This window comes from Pogona vitticeps, chromosome 2, assembly GCF_051106095.1.
Source record: "Pogona vitticeps strain Pit_001003342236 chromosome 2, PviZW2.1, whole genome shotgun sequence".
Classification (NCBI taxonomy): Eukaryota; Metazoa; Chordata; class Lepidosauria; order Squamata; family Agamidae; genus Pogona; species Pogona vitticeps.
In genome coordinates, this window is record NC_135784.1 from 166,900,775 (window position 1) to 166,916,751 (window position 15,977).

The 15,977-nt window shown below is 43.3% G+C and overlaps 1 long non-coding RNA gene across 2 annotated transcripts; it reads left to right on the forward strand.

The window, feature by feature from the left end:
• The first annotated feature begins 5,214 nt into the window (after positions 1-5,214).
• LOC110074367 (uncharacterized) lies at positions 5,215-8,920 on the forward strand. 2 transcript variants are annotated; one of them, XR_012083992.2, is made up of 3 exons: positions 5,215-5,427; positions 5,550-6,675; positions 8,272-8,920. It is a non-coding gene; the product is annotated as an uncharacterized LOC110074367 (long non-coding RNA). The 2 variants fall into 2 exon arrangements; XR_002299776.3 differs by having other exon boundaries at positions 6,459-6,675.
• The last annotated feature ends 7,057 nt before the right edge of the window (positions 8,921-15,977 follow it).

Below are 15,977 nucleotides of genomic sequence, written 5' to 3' on the forward strand. Positions count from 1 at the left end.
CCTGACTCAACAATGAAAATTAAACCTTTATTTGCCTTGGGGGTTTCTCACCAACAAGGTGAGCACATGGAACAATCGATCATCAGAAACCTGGTTGCACTTCCTTCCCCTGGTTGGATGCCTGGAGCTGTCCAAAGGTGAGCGGCAAGGAAAAAACTTTCTAACTAAGACATTCCAAAGGAAATGGACTGGGGAAGGCGAGGGGTGGGGGGAAGCCTTTGTGATCCGGGGTGAATTTGTGCCCGCATGTGGGAGTGTAGGGCACAAAAGAAAAACAAAAACAGATAAAGAATGAAAATGCCTACGCCTGCAAATAGGCAGACATGCAAGGTTGCAAAAAAATGGGGGGGGGAATGTACATGGAGAGAACAGGAAGCAATGTGGATGCCCACCTGTCTCCCAGTCTTGAAGGATGGAGAGGAAGAGAGACACAGAGAGGGAATTCATGCATTCTTGCAGAGGTCACCTATTTCGTGGAGATCTGACAAATGTTACCAGAGTCAGAGAACATCCCCTGAAGAACTAACTGGACATTCTGCAGAGGAGCATTCCTGAAAGCAAACTTGTCTCACTGCTGTTGACAGTAATTATACCTAAGTCATGACTAGGTGATTGTGATTGTCCTCTCCTGTTTGGCAGAGGGAAGAACCACCACCAACCACCCTTGAGAAGTGGATGCTCTGAGGCAGAAGGTGCAGGGCACCCTCTTTCCCCAATCCATTCCTGCTCCTGAGAAGGGCAGGGTCATCTCTGGTACATAATCTGGCCTCTCAGCCCAAAAAGGTTCCGCTGCCCTTAGGTGTGGTAGAACATACTTCCCCGTGTGCCAATGGTAAGCTATTCTTTGAACAACTCATACACCCCAAAAACGCTATGAAGGTTGCAGGTAACAGCAAAAAAGGAAACTCAACAAGTGTCGCTGCCCAGTGGCTGGAAAAACCCAGCTCCTGTAGGGTAGATAACACATAAGCATTACCCAATAAATGTCTTTGTGGGACCACTACTGTACTTACTTGCACCATAGCTTTTTCACTTTTTCACAATAGGTTAAACAACAGAAGGAATTAACAGCTGCAGCTTTTCCTATGGTAGAGTGAAAGAGGTGTTTTTCATATCTACCCAAAAAGCAAAGGTTGCCTTTCTGGTCAATTTAAAAATTCCAGACTCCTTACATAGGGAAATATCCTAGACAAGGCCAACTCAGCATTCATTCAGAAATGTGCAAGTCTTCAAATTCTCTGGATCATGATGTTTAAAAAAAAAGAGTCCTAAGATGAAATGCAGGAGGCAGGTGTGGCAGACATACAGATCAGCTCTACCAGTAGTTGTTCCACCTTGCACCAGTGGCCATGTCCAGTAAACTGCATGCCATACACTGTGGAATGTGAAAGCCACAGGTAAAGTTTCTGCTTTTGTTTTTATTACGTGCTGTCTAGTCATCTCTGACTTATGGCAACCCTATGAGTGAGACATCTCCAAAATTTCTTGGTCTCAAGTGACACATCCTTCCACTTGATTATCTTTTCCAATTTCTTCCTTGCTGCCCTTCTGAGTCTCAGTCTTCTCCTGATTTCTTGGCTGCAGTCTCCTTCTGGATTGATAATCGAACCAAGGTATACAAAATCTTTCACTAGTTCAATTTCTTCATTGTCTACATTTAAATTGTATAGTTCTGTAGTTATGACTTTAGTCTTCTTAATGTTCAGTCCTGCTTTGGCACTGTTTTCTTTCACTAAAAGGCAGTTGAAATCACTGCTAGTTTCTGCCAGTAAAACTGTGTCATCTTAAACTATCAAAGTTTCTTCCACCAATTTTCAATCCTCCTTCATCTGAATCTAGTCTAGCTTTCCATGTGATGTGTTCTGCATACAGATTGAACAGATAAGGGAATAAAATGAACCTTTATTTGACACTTTTGCCTATAGCCAACCATTCTGTCTCTCCATTTTCAGTCCTAATGGTAGCTTCTTGTCCACAATACATCAAGACATTCAAGTGCTGAGACATGTCCATGTCTTTCAGAACAACCCATAGTTTTTCATGAGCCAGACAGTCAAAGGCTTTGCTGTAGTTTACAACATACAGACTGATCTTCTTCTAAAATTCTTTGGTGTGATCTGGTCACCAGCAGATATTTGCAGTATGATCTCAATTGCTTCTTGCTTTTCATAGTCCAGTTTGAGCCTCTGGCATTTCTTATTCCATATAAGATAAATGCCTTTGTTGCAACACTTTGAGCATCACTTTGTTTGAATGGGAAATTAAAGCAATAGTCCTATAGTTACTGCACTATGGTCCTATAGTTCCTTTAGCATCCTCTTCCTTAGGGACTGGAAAGCGTATTGAGTGTTTCTGGTCTGCAGGCCATTGTTTTGTTTTCCATATTTATTGCCATATTCTTGTTAGGAAATTGACAGATATATTCTCTCTTCATATTGCTTTCAGAGCAGCTTTCAGTTCATTTTCTATAATTGCAGGTTCTTCATCATAGGATTCCTCTTCAAAGAAGTCTGTCATCCTTTAACCTCTTCATAGGTCTTCAGTGTACAGTTTCCACCTTCTCTTTATTTTTCCAGGTCAAATAGTGTGCTTCCTTGTTAGTCTTTCAGAATTCTTAATCTAGGCTTAAATTTCCCTTTGATTTCTGGGATGTTCCGGAAGAAATCTCATTTTCCCCATTTATTGTTCTCCTCTATGTCTTTGCACTGGTTATAGTAACAGTTCTTGTCTTTTGTACTTGACAGTCCCTGAAGACTGCATTCTGGTTTCTAACTCTATTTCTGTTACCTTATACTCTTGTTTCTTCCCTGTACTTCACAAGTTTAAGTGTTTCTTCCATCATCCATCTACGTTTTTATTTTATTTTTACTACTGGAATTGTCTTTTTGTATTCTTCCCCAATAATATCTCTGGTTTCAAACCACAGTTCTTCTGGTTCACAGTCAATTGAGTATAGTAATGCAAATCTGTTCCTTATATGGAGTTTAAATTTATCAGGAATGTTTTTGAAATTATACTTTGGCACTATGATTCTTTTAGTGTTCTTTTTCAGCTTTATTCTGATGCTGGGAATTAGTAATTCACTATCAGTACCACACTCCTTTCTTAGTCTTGTTTTGGAAGAAAGAATACAGCTTCTCCATTTCCTGCTTCAGCTACATAGTCTAGTTCACTGGTTCTTAACCTTGGGTTACTCAGGAGTTTTGGACTGCAACTCCCAGAAGCCTTCACCACCAGCTGTCCTGAATGGGGTTTCTGGGAGTTGCAGTTCAAAAGCATCCGAGTAACAAAGGTTAAGAACCACTGATCTAGTTGCCATCTATATTGACATCCTTTCAGCTTTCATGTAGTTGTGTTATTAGCAACAGATCTATTCGTACTTCTTCTTTGCTCTTTCCCAGTAGCTGATTAAGTGATATCTGACCTGGGAGTCTCATCTTCTAACACTTTCTCTTATTTAATTGTTGACAGTCAAATCATAGATTTTTCTAGGTAAGAAATTTTTAGCAATGGGTTACCATTGCCTTTTTCTGCATATTGCAAGAGTTAGCTTAAGTGTCGCCGCCATTGGCTGTGAAAGATCCTCCGCCACTGCTGCGTAATAGCTGCCTTCATTAGGGCAGATGCATCCTAGTCTAGTGTCTCAAGTGTGATCACTCTGCCTTGGGCCACCCTGTTAGGAGGCCAAGCTTGTAATGGAGTCTGGCCTCCTGAGGGCACTAGTCTCAGCCTCCCTGTGATACTCAAACCCCTTCATAAGGTGTGCAAGCAGAAAGCCCAGGAGGGGAGGCTTCAGGATATATGCCATTAAAGAAAGAGAAAAGCAAGACAGCAATGCTTCTTGTCTGAAAAGTCTCACTTCATAATAAAATAGAATCCAGCTGTGTGATAGAGTGAGTAAAACATGCATACACCATGACAGAGGAAAAAAAGAGAGACGCAAGATAGGAAACTCTGCACCCCTTAAGTGAATAAGCTCAGCCGACCATTTTTCCACTCAGCTGTAGTAGAAAAGCTTCTTCCTCTAAAAACACTTTACACAGAAGCAAAGTCAGACGCCATGGACATGGCATGCTTTTTCATGGCTTTTAAAGATGCAGGGAAACTTGTCTCTGTTTACATCCAGCCACTCTATTCTTATCATTTTTAAGCCACTCTGGAAGTGTAGCAGCAGCCACCTGAAATGACGGCTACATTCAGTGACCTATCCCATGTGATGGGATAGAAAGCCTGAATACAGCAAAGTCCTGGCAAAGAACAGGTCCTATAAACACATATTACGAAGCTCCCCCTCTTTCCTTAAATAAGAACACAGATACATCCAAGGGGGTGACGGTCTACAAGCCGAGCCTGCGCTTTGCTAGTATAAAACCATCCCAGCAGCTCTATATTAAAAATGAAGGCACCTCTAGTGACAGGAAAGATGCTCTTCTGGAAGGCCTGTCTAACCTTCCCCCCCACAAACACACCCACCCCTTCAGCCACCTCCAGATGTCTTGCAGCACCAACCACACTATTTGAGATAAAGGGCACTGCAGCCCCAGACATCTAAAGGGCACCAGGTTGTAAAAGCCTGGCCAGGTACAAGAGGGGGGGGGGGGGGAGAAGCTCCTGCACATTTTAAGAATTGACCAGAAAGCATTTCAGAAGGTACAGCTGGTCATGCAAGTCACAGCGGATGTTGCTGTGATGTTTAATGGCAAAGCCACTAGCCACAGTTACAAACGTCTCGTTCTTCTATACAACTGTTGACGGGCAAAGGAGCCTCATCCATTTTTCATCCAGCCACCCTAGAGTGAACTTCCTGTGTTTCACCGGTCAAAATCAGATGCTGTATCTGACTGCAGTGCAACCCTAACCATATTTACCACACAAGGGCCTTTCTTCCTCCTAAATGTGTCGCAGCTGAATTCCGAGAGATAAATTCAGCTTGCACCAATGTTAAAAGATGTGCGACAGAATTTTCCAAGACAGAGAATTTGATTTTAGCTGGATTCAGCTCAGCTAAAACTCTCTGTTTCTCCAAAATAGGATCTTGCTACTGGGGCTATTGTTCCTTCTAAATTTCTAGAGGAACCAGAGCTACGGTAGTCAAAGGGAAGGGCTCTCCCACTACCCAAGGCCCTCACGCCCAGCCTATCCCAAGAGGGTTTTCACAAGACAAGGAACCACGACGCATGCGCAAACACACCGAGACCCACCCGAGCCCAGGTGGACCTTGGCTTGCAAGATCTCGTTCCGCTCGCAGTTACTTCCTTTCACATCTGGTGTTTGCTGCCCCCTGCTGGACAATCCAGGTGTACCAGCACAGACGAGCTCCGTTCTTTCTTGTGTACTACTGTATATGAACACCACCACGCCCTGATAATACAGTACAAACAAAATTAGCAAGGGGCAGGGGGTTGGATCCATCCAGTAGTGCCTATGGTAAGTAGGGCGCACTGCGGCATAAACTCGAAGAGGGGTGGGGTGGGGAGACTCACTTCATATCTGGAGGGCAAGAATTCAGATTATCCTAATGTTTCACTCTTCGCCCTCTCTTCTCACAGGAGCGATCGGGGATTTCTTAGGCAAAACTGGCGACTGCGAGCTTAAATCAGCGCTAGGGAAACTCCAGCAACCAGCTAAGTACAGAGAGACGGATCTCGCTCGCTTTTTCTCTCCCGTCCAGCTTCACTCCCGTCCCGACCCATAAACGGGCGTTTAGTGTCTTTCCATTATGGTTTATGGGACTGTAAAATTTAAGCAGCTCCCATTAGAGGCACTTTTGGCCCTACATCAAGGGGGCGGGTGGGGAACAGAGCAGCGGCAACAGCAGCAGCAGATCTTTTAGCAGTCTCAAGACCAAATGTACTTTGGACGATTAAATAAATATTGGTGGTAGGGAGCCCTATAAAGCTTATCACGAATAAGGGGAGAAAGATTTATTTTTAAAAATTGTGCTTTTCTTGGCAATCTGAAGGAAGGAGAGTAGGAGGTTTCGCAGCCCAACAGCAACAGTAAAAGGATACCAACTTTACCGTTATTTCCTAGAGCACCTGTAAAAGAGATTCAAGATGGTTTCACCCTCTTCTTGCCGGCTTTTTGGTTTATTGATGCTTAATATTACTAGCAGTAGTTTCTTTTATTATATGTAGGCATGCATCTTTTCAGCCTGTCTGTAATCCAGCTTCTGGATAGACTGTGGAATTGTAGGCATTTTTTTTAGAATTTAGAATCATAAATCGAGAATAAACCTTGAGTGATGGAGTAGGATGAAGGAGATCTGGGTTCATATCCCCACTCAGCCATAGCAACTTTCTTGAGACGAGCCCCAGAATCCTTTGCAACACAGATAATTTTTAATGTTTTGCCTGTCTTAATTATTCAATATACTGTATTTTAATAAGTTTCATGGTTTAATTGTTTTTAATGTCTATCTTACTGTGTTTTTAATTCTGTTCTTTTTTAATACTGAGCCGGCCTTCAGCCCCCGTATCAGGAGAAAGGCAGCCTATAAATAAACAAACAAACACAGAAGAACCCTGTTCAACACAAACGGGGTGGTGGTGGTGCTTCAGGAGAAAAGTCAAAGCCCCTGGACAGCGTGGGAAGCTGAAGTCTGAAAGTGTCTACATGCCACTGTTGCTTGGAGCTGTATTTGCTGGTGCTGATAAGTTGAGTTCAGCTCCTTGGGTAAGTTGTCCATTTCTAGACAAAACAATCACCTTCAACATCCCGGAGAGGTCATGGCTCTGCAGTGGTGCTGAGCCCTTGCATGCAGAAGGTTCTTGTCCAGTCCCCAGCATTCTTCACTTTAAGTCTGGGAACCTTGTCTGGAAACTGGGTGGGTTGATGCCGGTCGATCCCAACAGTATTAAGCTAGATTAATATAATATTCTCGCCTTATTTAAAGCAGTTTCCATCAAATCAATCTATAATGTCCAATGAGTATGGACCTGAAAAATCTGTCAAACTTGGTTCTCCATCAGTGTGTCTTTGTGGGACCAGTAAAGACAGCACCTCTCACTCCATCCAATCCATATAATATTAAAAAGCTGCAGTCCAGCACTAAGGTCATGGCTCAATCTATATTGATTTAGAACTACCCTACACTTCTAGACTGACTTCAGGGCTACAGGCACGCCTCCCAAGGTACCTGCCATATAGATCTCAACCACAATATTTAAAAGCCTTGTAAAAGCACAGTTCCCTTGATGCTTATTGTTTAATCAAGGTTTCCTAAACGAGGGCTTATGGCAACTAAGCACAGGGCAAGCTTTCTAAAGTCAACGCAGAAGAGAACAAGAATTAAAGCAACCTCGGTAAGACAGAAAAAGAATACTTTGATGGCAGCTTAATATTTGCTCCAGCATGATAGGAAGACAAGACCTACAGCAAGTCAGCTGCAAGCTAAGATTAAAATCTGCAAACAAAGCAAAGTAGCCAAGATGTAAATTGGCTGTGTATGACACAGCACCAATTAAAGGGGCAAGATATTGCATTGCTTTAAGTGTAAATTCAGGAAAGGCAATATGTTCAAATATATAATTTTGTTTTCATTTACCTGATTTCCAGGGTGGCTCAAGGGATCAGTCAAGGAGAAAGATCACAGAAGTGCAATTCTATAAACATATATCAAAACTGAGTTAAAGTAAATAGTCTTATTGCCAGCTGACTCTGAAGGGTTGCAGGCGAAGGTGAAGAGAAAATCTAGGTTTCTATCCTTAGGACTCTCAAACAGGAGATATAACTTTTAAAAATGAAAATATTAAATCTATTGAGTCCCATTTAAAGTCAGCCATGTCTGTGTTCTGTGGAGGACCAGGATATTGTTGCTCCTCCGTTCTCGTGTGCAGAAAGAGGGCTGTGGGATCTATGCATCCCTGTCCTTGCCATCACAGCTGGGTTTAACAAATTGCCACATCTCTTCTTCAGAATACAGAGGCAAAGCTACCAGATCTAAATGTTCCAGATATGAGCATCGTTCTGTTATCCAGATGTATGACATGTGCGTTTGTGTGTACCCAAAGAGCATCCAGATGTTTCTGGCACAGAATGTCCAGATGGGTGAGGAATCTGACTCTGAACCCCAAGGCTGGGAATCCCCATCGGAAGAAACATTATTTTCACCAGGTTTTTCTAACTCTGTCTCCACAGTGATGTCTATCCCATGAGCCCATGATCTGGGATATGAAATGCCCTCTACATCGTTACAACAAACATTTGTTTGTGAAACAAACAAATCCATGATTGTTGATATTGTCTTTGTTTGTCTATATTTCCATCCAGGGTAAAAGAAGTATCGGGAGGAAAATACATAAGTGATACATAAACAATTGAAGAAATTGAAGAAACAATTGAAGAGATTGAAGAAATGACAGGAATTCTATCCCATTTCTGTCCTTCCTGCTGCTCCACTGGGCTACCGATGCCATTCAGAATCTCTGCAAATTTGAGATGCTGCCAAAGCATTCATATACACACACATCTTTTGGAGGTTACAATGTGGAGCACAGAGTCCTTTCAATTGGCTAGACTAAAGGCAACCGAGGGACCAGTGTGCACCGCCAGCACACTTTGCCTGACAGATATACGGCCTGCAGGGAGCCTACATCAATTTTTTTATTGGCTTGACAAAAAGACAGGAAGTGTATGACATAATCCTGACCTCCCCTCACCGGCCACTTCAGCGTCCAGGGCCTCCAAGGTATAGAAGTCTCACCTTTTCAACAAGGCACCACCTCTCTTGAAAAGCTTCCATGGCAAGCTGGCTTCTCCTTGATCCAAGAAAGGGGCCCCTACCCACGTTAAGGACTGAACTGCAGTCACCTTAGATAATTTAATCCTTCTATAGTGATAATTTGGGAGCATACTACAATGCAGATGCTTCAATAACGGGTGGAGTAGAAATATTTTAAATAAATAAATTCAACGCACACACATATATCTGAATAATCTTTCTCAGAAATAGGAAATGACCTTAAAAAAAACCAGCTGCAAATTCCAAAATCTCTGGTTATGGCATTCTTGGATTAGTACCTGCATATTTGGGGGCTTTAAAAAAAAATCCATCTTTGATGTTCCCTGATGCAAAGAGGAGCAGACATGTCAGTGTTCTTTGCATGGCAAAATGCACCAAGTCCACTGTGTAAATGAATGTATGAAACCATCATACAGTATACTGCATCCAGAGTAGGAGTAGGTGATAGGAAGCATGGCTGGACAGGTCAATGCTTCCTCATTGCTGGGGATGCTGGCTGGTGTTGATGAAAGCAGCAATCTCAGCTACATCCCCATGTTACCAATCCCCAATAAACTATTGGTCTATCAAGCTCAGTGATATATTCTCTCTAGAGTAAACTTTGGGGAGGGGTGGTGGCATTTTCCTACCACCTGATTCCCAGCACCTTTTATTGGGAGTTGAACCTGAGACCTCCACTAACAAAGTATGCACAACTTCCCAATAAGCTGTGCCCCTTCTCAAGAATGAAAGGTACAAGACCTGTGACATCATCACCCACACATCTGATTGTCCTAGCCAGCTTTCCCCCCAAATGGCCCTGTTAGTTGGAGCTGATGTGAGCCTATCATCCAAATATCTGAAGGACACTATGTTGGGGGTGCTGTTCTAGTTCAGATCGTGGCCCATATAGAACAAGGAGTAGGACCAGAGCAGCAAGAATTCTGCAATCCTGCGTGGCTGATGTCCTACCTACAGTGACATTGGATATTCTCTCCAGAGAGATATATCTCTGCTTTCCTCTTTATCCTGTACTGTGCTATGACACCCAGTGAAAAGTAACTGCTGAAGTGTGGTGGTAGCCAACTTTGATGGACAGTTGATCATCATAACAATGTCCCACCAAGAGATGGAAAACAACAAAAACGGAGCAGGGAGTTGTATCGATCCATATCAACACTCCAGTCCCAGAGGAATATGTCTTTTGTAAAGGTTGTTGTTTGTTGTTTAGTTGTTAAGTTGTGTCCGACTCTTCATGACCGCATGGTCCAGAGCATGCCAGGCCCTCCTCTCTTCCACTGCCTCCAAGAATTTGGTCAAATTCATGTTGGTAGCTTCAACAACACTGTCCAGCCATCTCATCCTCTGTTGTCCCCTTCTCCTCCTGCCTTCACACTTTCCTAACATCAGGGTCTTTTCCAGGAAGTTTTCTCTTCTCATGAGATGGCCAAAGTATTGAAGCCTCGCCTTCAGGATCTGTCCTTCCAGTGAGCACTCAGGGTTGATTTCCTTCAGAAAGGATAGGTTTGATCTCCTTGCAGTCCAGGGGATTCTCAAGAGCCTCCTCCAGCACCACAATTCAAAAGCATCAATTTTTCGGCGGTCAGCCTTCTTTATGGTCCAGCTCTCACTTCCATACATCACTACAAGAAAAACCATAGCTTTGACTATGCAGACCTTTGTTGCCAAGGTGATGTCTCTGCTTTTTAACATATTGTCTAGGTTTGTTATCGCTTTCCTCCAAAGAAGCAGGTGTCTTTTAATTTCGTGGGTGTTGTCACCATCTGCAGTGATCATGGAGGCCAGGAAAGTAGAATCTGTCACTGCCTCCGTATCTTCCCCTTCTGTTTGCCAAGAGGTGATGGGACCAGTAGCCATGATCTTGGTTTTTTTTAATGTTGAGCTTCAGACCATTTTTTACACTCTCCTCTTTCACCCTCATTAAGAGGTTTTTAATTCCTCCTCATTTTCTGCCATCAGAGTGGTATCATCCACATATCTGAGGTTGTTGATATTTCTTCCAGCAATCTTAATTCCATTTTGGGATTCATCCAGTCCTGCCTTTCGCATGATGTATTCTGTATATAAGTTAAATAAGCAGGAAGACAATATACAGCCTTGTCGTACTCCTTTCCCAATTTTGAACCAATCAGTTGTTCCATATCCAGTTCTAACTGTTGCTTCCTGTCCCATGTATAGATTTCTCAGGAGACGGATAAGGCGGTCAGGCACTCCCATTTCTTTAAGAACTTGCCATAGTTTGCTGTGGTCCACACAGACAAAGGTTTTTGCGCAGTCAATTAAGCAGAAATGTTAATTGATTGTAATGTAAATGTAAATGTTTTTCTAGAACTCTCTGGCTTTCTCCATAATCCAGCGCATGTTAGCAATTTGGTCTTTAGTTCCTCTGCCCCTTCGAAATCCAGCTCGTACTTCTGGGAGTTCTCGGTCCATATATTGCTGAATCCTTCCTTGGAGGATTTTGAGCATAACCTTGCTAGCGTGTGAAATGAGTGCAATTGTACGGTAGTTGGAGCATTCTTTAGCACTGCCCCTCTTGGGGATTGGGATGTAGACTGATCTTTTCCAATCCTCTGGCCACTGCTGAGTTTTCCAAACTTGCTGGCATATTGAATGTACCACATTAACAGCGTCGTCTTTTAAGATTTTAAATAGTTCAACTGTTAGCCATGCTTTCTAAGGCCCACTTGATTTCCCTCTCCAGGTCAGCAACCACACTACCTGGGTTGTCCGGGACATCCAGATCTTTCTGGTATAATTCCTCTGTGTATTCTTGCCACCTCTTCTTGATTTCTGTTTCTGTGAGGTCCCTACCATTTTTGTCCTTTATCATGTCCATCTTTGCACAAAATGTTCCTTTAACATCTCCAATTTTCTTGAACAGATCTCTGGTTTTTCCCTTTCTATTATTTTCCTCCATTTCTTTGCACTGTTCATTTAAGAAGGCCCTCTTGTCTCTCCTTGCTATTCTTTGGAAGTCTGAATTGCATTTTCTGTAACTTTTCTAAACTCTATTAGCCTATGCCCTGCTTCATTTTGAACTTCAAGGCCAAACTTACCTGTTGTTCCTTTTATCTCTTGACTCCCGACTTTATTTATTTATTTATTTATTTATTTATTTATTTATTTATTTATTTATTTATTTATTTATTTATTTATTTATTTATTTATTTATTTATTTTATTTATACCCCGCCTTTCTAGTCATTTCGACCACTCTAGGCGGCTTACAAGAAATGATAACAAGTTCTAAAAAATTTATAACAATTAATTATATGATTCTATAAGATGGGAAAAATAAAAATAAGTCAAATAAAGAGAGAGAAAAAAGGAAAGAGGACAGGAATTAACTGGAAGGGAAGGCCTGCCTAAACATCCATGTTTTTAGTTGGTTCTTAAAAGTACCCAGCGAGGGTGCAACGCGAATCTCCAGAGGTAGGTTATTCCAGAGACGAGGAGCCACTGCTGAGAAGGCCCAGTTTCTAGTTCTTTCTTTCCGGGCCTCCCTTGGCGTCAGGCTCCTCAGCCTCACCTCCTGGCTCGCACGGGTGACACGGGTAGAACTAGTTGGGAGTAAGCGTTCCGCTAAGTATCAAGGTCCTAAACCGTTTAGGGCTTTATATGTAAGCATTAACACTTTGAAGTCAATGTGGAAACGGATGGGCAGCCAGTGCAGCATGGCCAGAGTAGGAGAGATATGCTGATATTTTCTCACTCCAGTAAGGAGTCTGGCCGCCGCACTCTGCACCACTTGAAGTTTCCGCATCAGCTTCAAAGGAGCGCATTACAGTAGTCTAATCTAGAAATTACGAGCGCAAGTACTAAGGTAGTGAGTGCCTCCGTGTCTAGATAAGGTCGCAGCCAGGCAATCTTCCAAAGGTGGAAAAAGGCGTTCCAGTCCCCTATGAGAAGAACATCTTTCTTTGGTGTCAGTTCTAGAAGGTGTTGTAAGTCTTCATAGAATCGCTCCATTTCAGCCACTTCAGCATGGGTGGTTGGTGCATAAACTTGGATTACTGTGATGTTGAAAGGTCTGCCTTGGATTAGTATTGAAATCATTCTGTCATTTTTGAGATTGTATCCCAATACAGCTTTTCCCACTCTTTTGTTGACTATAAAGGCTACTCCATTTCTTCTACGGGATTCTTGCCCACAATAGTAGATATGATAATCATCTGAATTGAATTCACCCATTCCTGTCCATTTTAGTTCACTGACGCCCAGGATGTCAATGTTTATTCTTGCCATCTCTTGTTTGACTACATCCAGCTAACCAAGTTTCATAAATCTTACATTCCAGGTTCCTATGCGGTACTATTCATTGCAGCATCGGACTTTCCTTTCACTTCCAGGCACATCCACAGCTGAGCGTCCTTTCGGCTTTGGCCCAACCCCTTCATTAGCTCTGGAGCTACTTATACTTGTCCTCCACTCTTCCTCAGTAACATGCTGGATGCCTTCCAACCTGAGGGTCTCATCTTCTAGCATCATATCTTTTAACCTTTTTTTTTCTATCCATGGAGTTTTCTTGGCAAAGATACTGGAATGGCTTGCCAGTTCCTGCTCCAGGTGGATCATGTTTAGTCAGAACTCTCCACTATGTCCTGTCCATCTTGGGTGTCACTGCGCGGCATAGCCCATAGCTTCTCTGAATTGCTCAAGCCCCTTTGCCACAACAAGGCAGCAATCTGTGATGGGGTGTTTGTAAAGGTAATGGGTCTTAATTGCCCATTGAAGACAAAATCACTGAAAAATATTTTGCATTTCAGCAAGGGTATTTCACAGCAATATACTTTTGCTAGGAAAAATTCACCCCAAGTAGCTACAGTGGACCCTCGACTTACAGACGGCTTGACTTACAGACTTTTTGAGTTACAGACTTCTCTGGCTACAAAATTTAGATTCGACTTGCAGCCGGAGAATCGACTTACAGACCAGAAAAAACCCAAAATGGGACAAAAATAGAATAAAAACCGCTGGTTATGGGATTAATCGGTTTTCAATGCATTGTAGGTCGGAGATTCGACATACAGACTTTTCGACTTGCAGCCACTATTCCAATATGGATTAATTCCTTAAGTAGAGGGTCCACTGTAGTGTGCAGATTCTGTGCATAAGAAACAGGGCAGGGGGGAACAGGGGGAAGAGATGACGTCATTCCTGCTAATTTAAAAAGCTCCAGCACTCTGGCCCCATTAGTCTTCACTTGATTGCTTCCTGGACCTGCTGTTGTCTATGCCTCCATATGAAGGTACAGTACTGTATTATGAGATTAATAGGCCATGGAGGGGGTTGGGAATCAAGTTACCTGTTACAGTATTTTATTTTTTTTAGAAGCTCATGTCTTCCTAGTCCTAACACAATGAGACCAGCACAAACTGTGCATTCCACATAGCTGACTTCTTGCAAGGAATGTGAGGGTATGTCAGTAAGGAAAAAGCATAATGAGATGACTTTTTCCAGGACCATTCTTGCACCATCACCACCACCACCACCAGGGGCTATGCATTAACTGTTCAATTAGCTGTGTGATAAAATGGGTATCTCTGGGCTTTTAAAAGTCTGGGTGTGCTCCTAGGCCAAAATCAGGTCTCTTGGCCTGGGAAGAACAGGCAAATGTAAAAGCAAATGCCATCACCACTTCCAGCATCCAAAATAGGGCTGGGGGGGGTAGGCGATCCTGAATTTTCAGCAGATGCCCTTCTCCTATGTGAGATGCAACCAGGCCTCCCCTCCCCTCCTAATGGCTACCCTCCTCCCAAACCAGGCCATAAACCCATCACCGTCTGCCTCATAATTGCCTCATTCTCAAAGTTCCCCAGAGGCCCCCAAAGCCCAGCCATGGCAGATAAACATCTCCCGGCCAGGGCGGCTTTGTTGTTGAAGAAGGAAGAGTAACAAAGTGTCTGGCCTCCTCCCCCCCCCCCGCCTGCTGTCCCACAACAACAACCCCCCCCCAGCTCTCTCCACCTCCTTCTCCGCCTCACCCAAGAGCTGAGAGCGAAGAGGCCCAGGACTGAGAGGGGAAAGGCAGGCTGGCTAGCTGAGGCCTGTAGCAAGACGCAGCCTGCCCTGGAGTTGCATTCCGCCGCCAGGCCTCATGCTAAGGTATTTATGGCTGCCCGCGGCTGGCCTTTTATTGCACTTGGTGGTGAGCCTGTTGTCTCGCTGTGCTCAACCCCATCTGCAGCAGCATCGCTGTTCACACAGAAATGTCCCTCCTAGGCCTCCCGGGAAAGGACCCCCCAGTCCTCAGCCTCTTTGAACCAAAGCAATCATCACATCTGCTTTTCCCAGAGGGGTGTTTCTTTGTGTCCCCTCCATCCCTCCCTCCTTCTCTCCCTCTCTCTCTTCTCACGCATGCCTCCACCCTACCCCATCCAGTCTTTTTATTACAGTACTGTATTATTATTTTGGCAGTGTCACAATCAGGCCTGAAAGACAATGCCCTCTAGTGGACCCAAGAGAAAATGCATCCTGCTGAGCTCCCCCTTCCGCCACATCTGTGCCACATCCATGACGGGTGTTCCTGTGAACAGACCTTGTTTAAATCTCCTCACATAAAGGACACAAGATGGAGCCTAACCCTAAGGAACTGTTCTTACTAGGACATATTTTCTTCTCTACTGAATATGGAGATTCAAGTCACATGACTGGATCAGTTATTTCAAATCCATCTGGATGATCCCCTTCATACACTGAAAGCACGCAGGAGAGTATAGCAGGACCCCATGCGCTGACCTCCTCTGCAATGGGCTAGCCAGCTCTAGCCCCGCCACTCGTCCTGTGGTTGGTGAGCCCATGAATTAGTTTTACATGCTCACCAATATTCATACATAAAACACCTTTATGACACAAGGAGACCTGAGCCAATCAAGATTTCACCTCCTAACTCTCTGTGTGTACATGAGTTTGCAGGTACAACTGTGCATTGTATATACAGTAGCTGATTTCCTCCAACCAGTGAAATGGTATGCTGATAAGGAAAAGGCACCAGATGCTTTTTCCAGGATATTTCTTGCTCTCCCAAGAGCTGTACACGACTAAAGTACATTACTACACTGTGTAATATACTGGATATCCCTGGATTTTAAAAGTCCAGGTATGATTTCAAGTCAACGTCACCCACCAGTGATTTTTCAAGGTAAAGTAAGGATTTGAAATCAGATCTCTTGAACCATAGTCTGACACTAGTTTCCATTATACCAAGAGTAATCAAGTAATAAATCCTACAT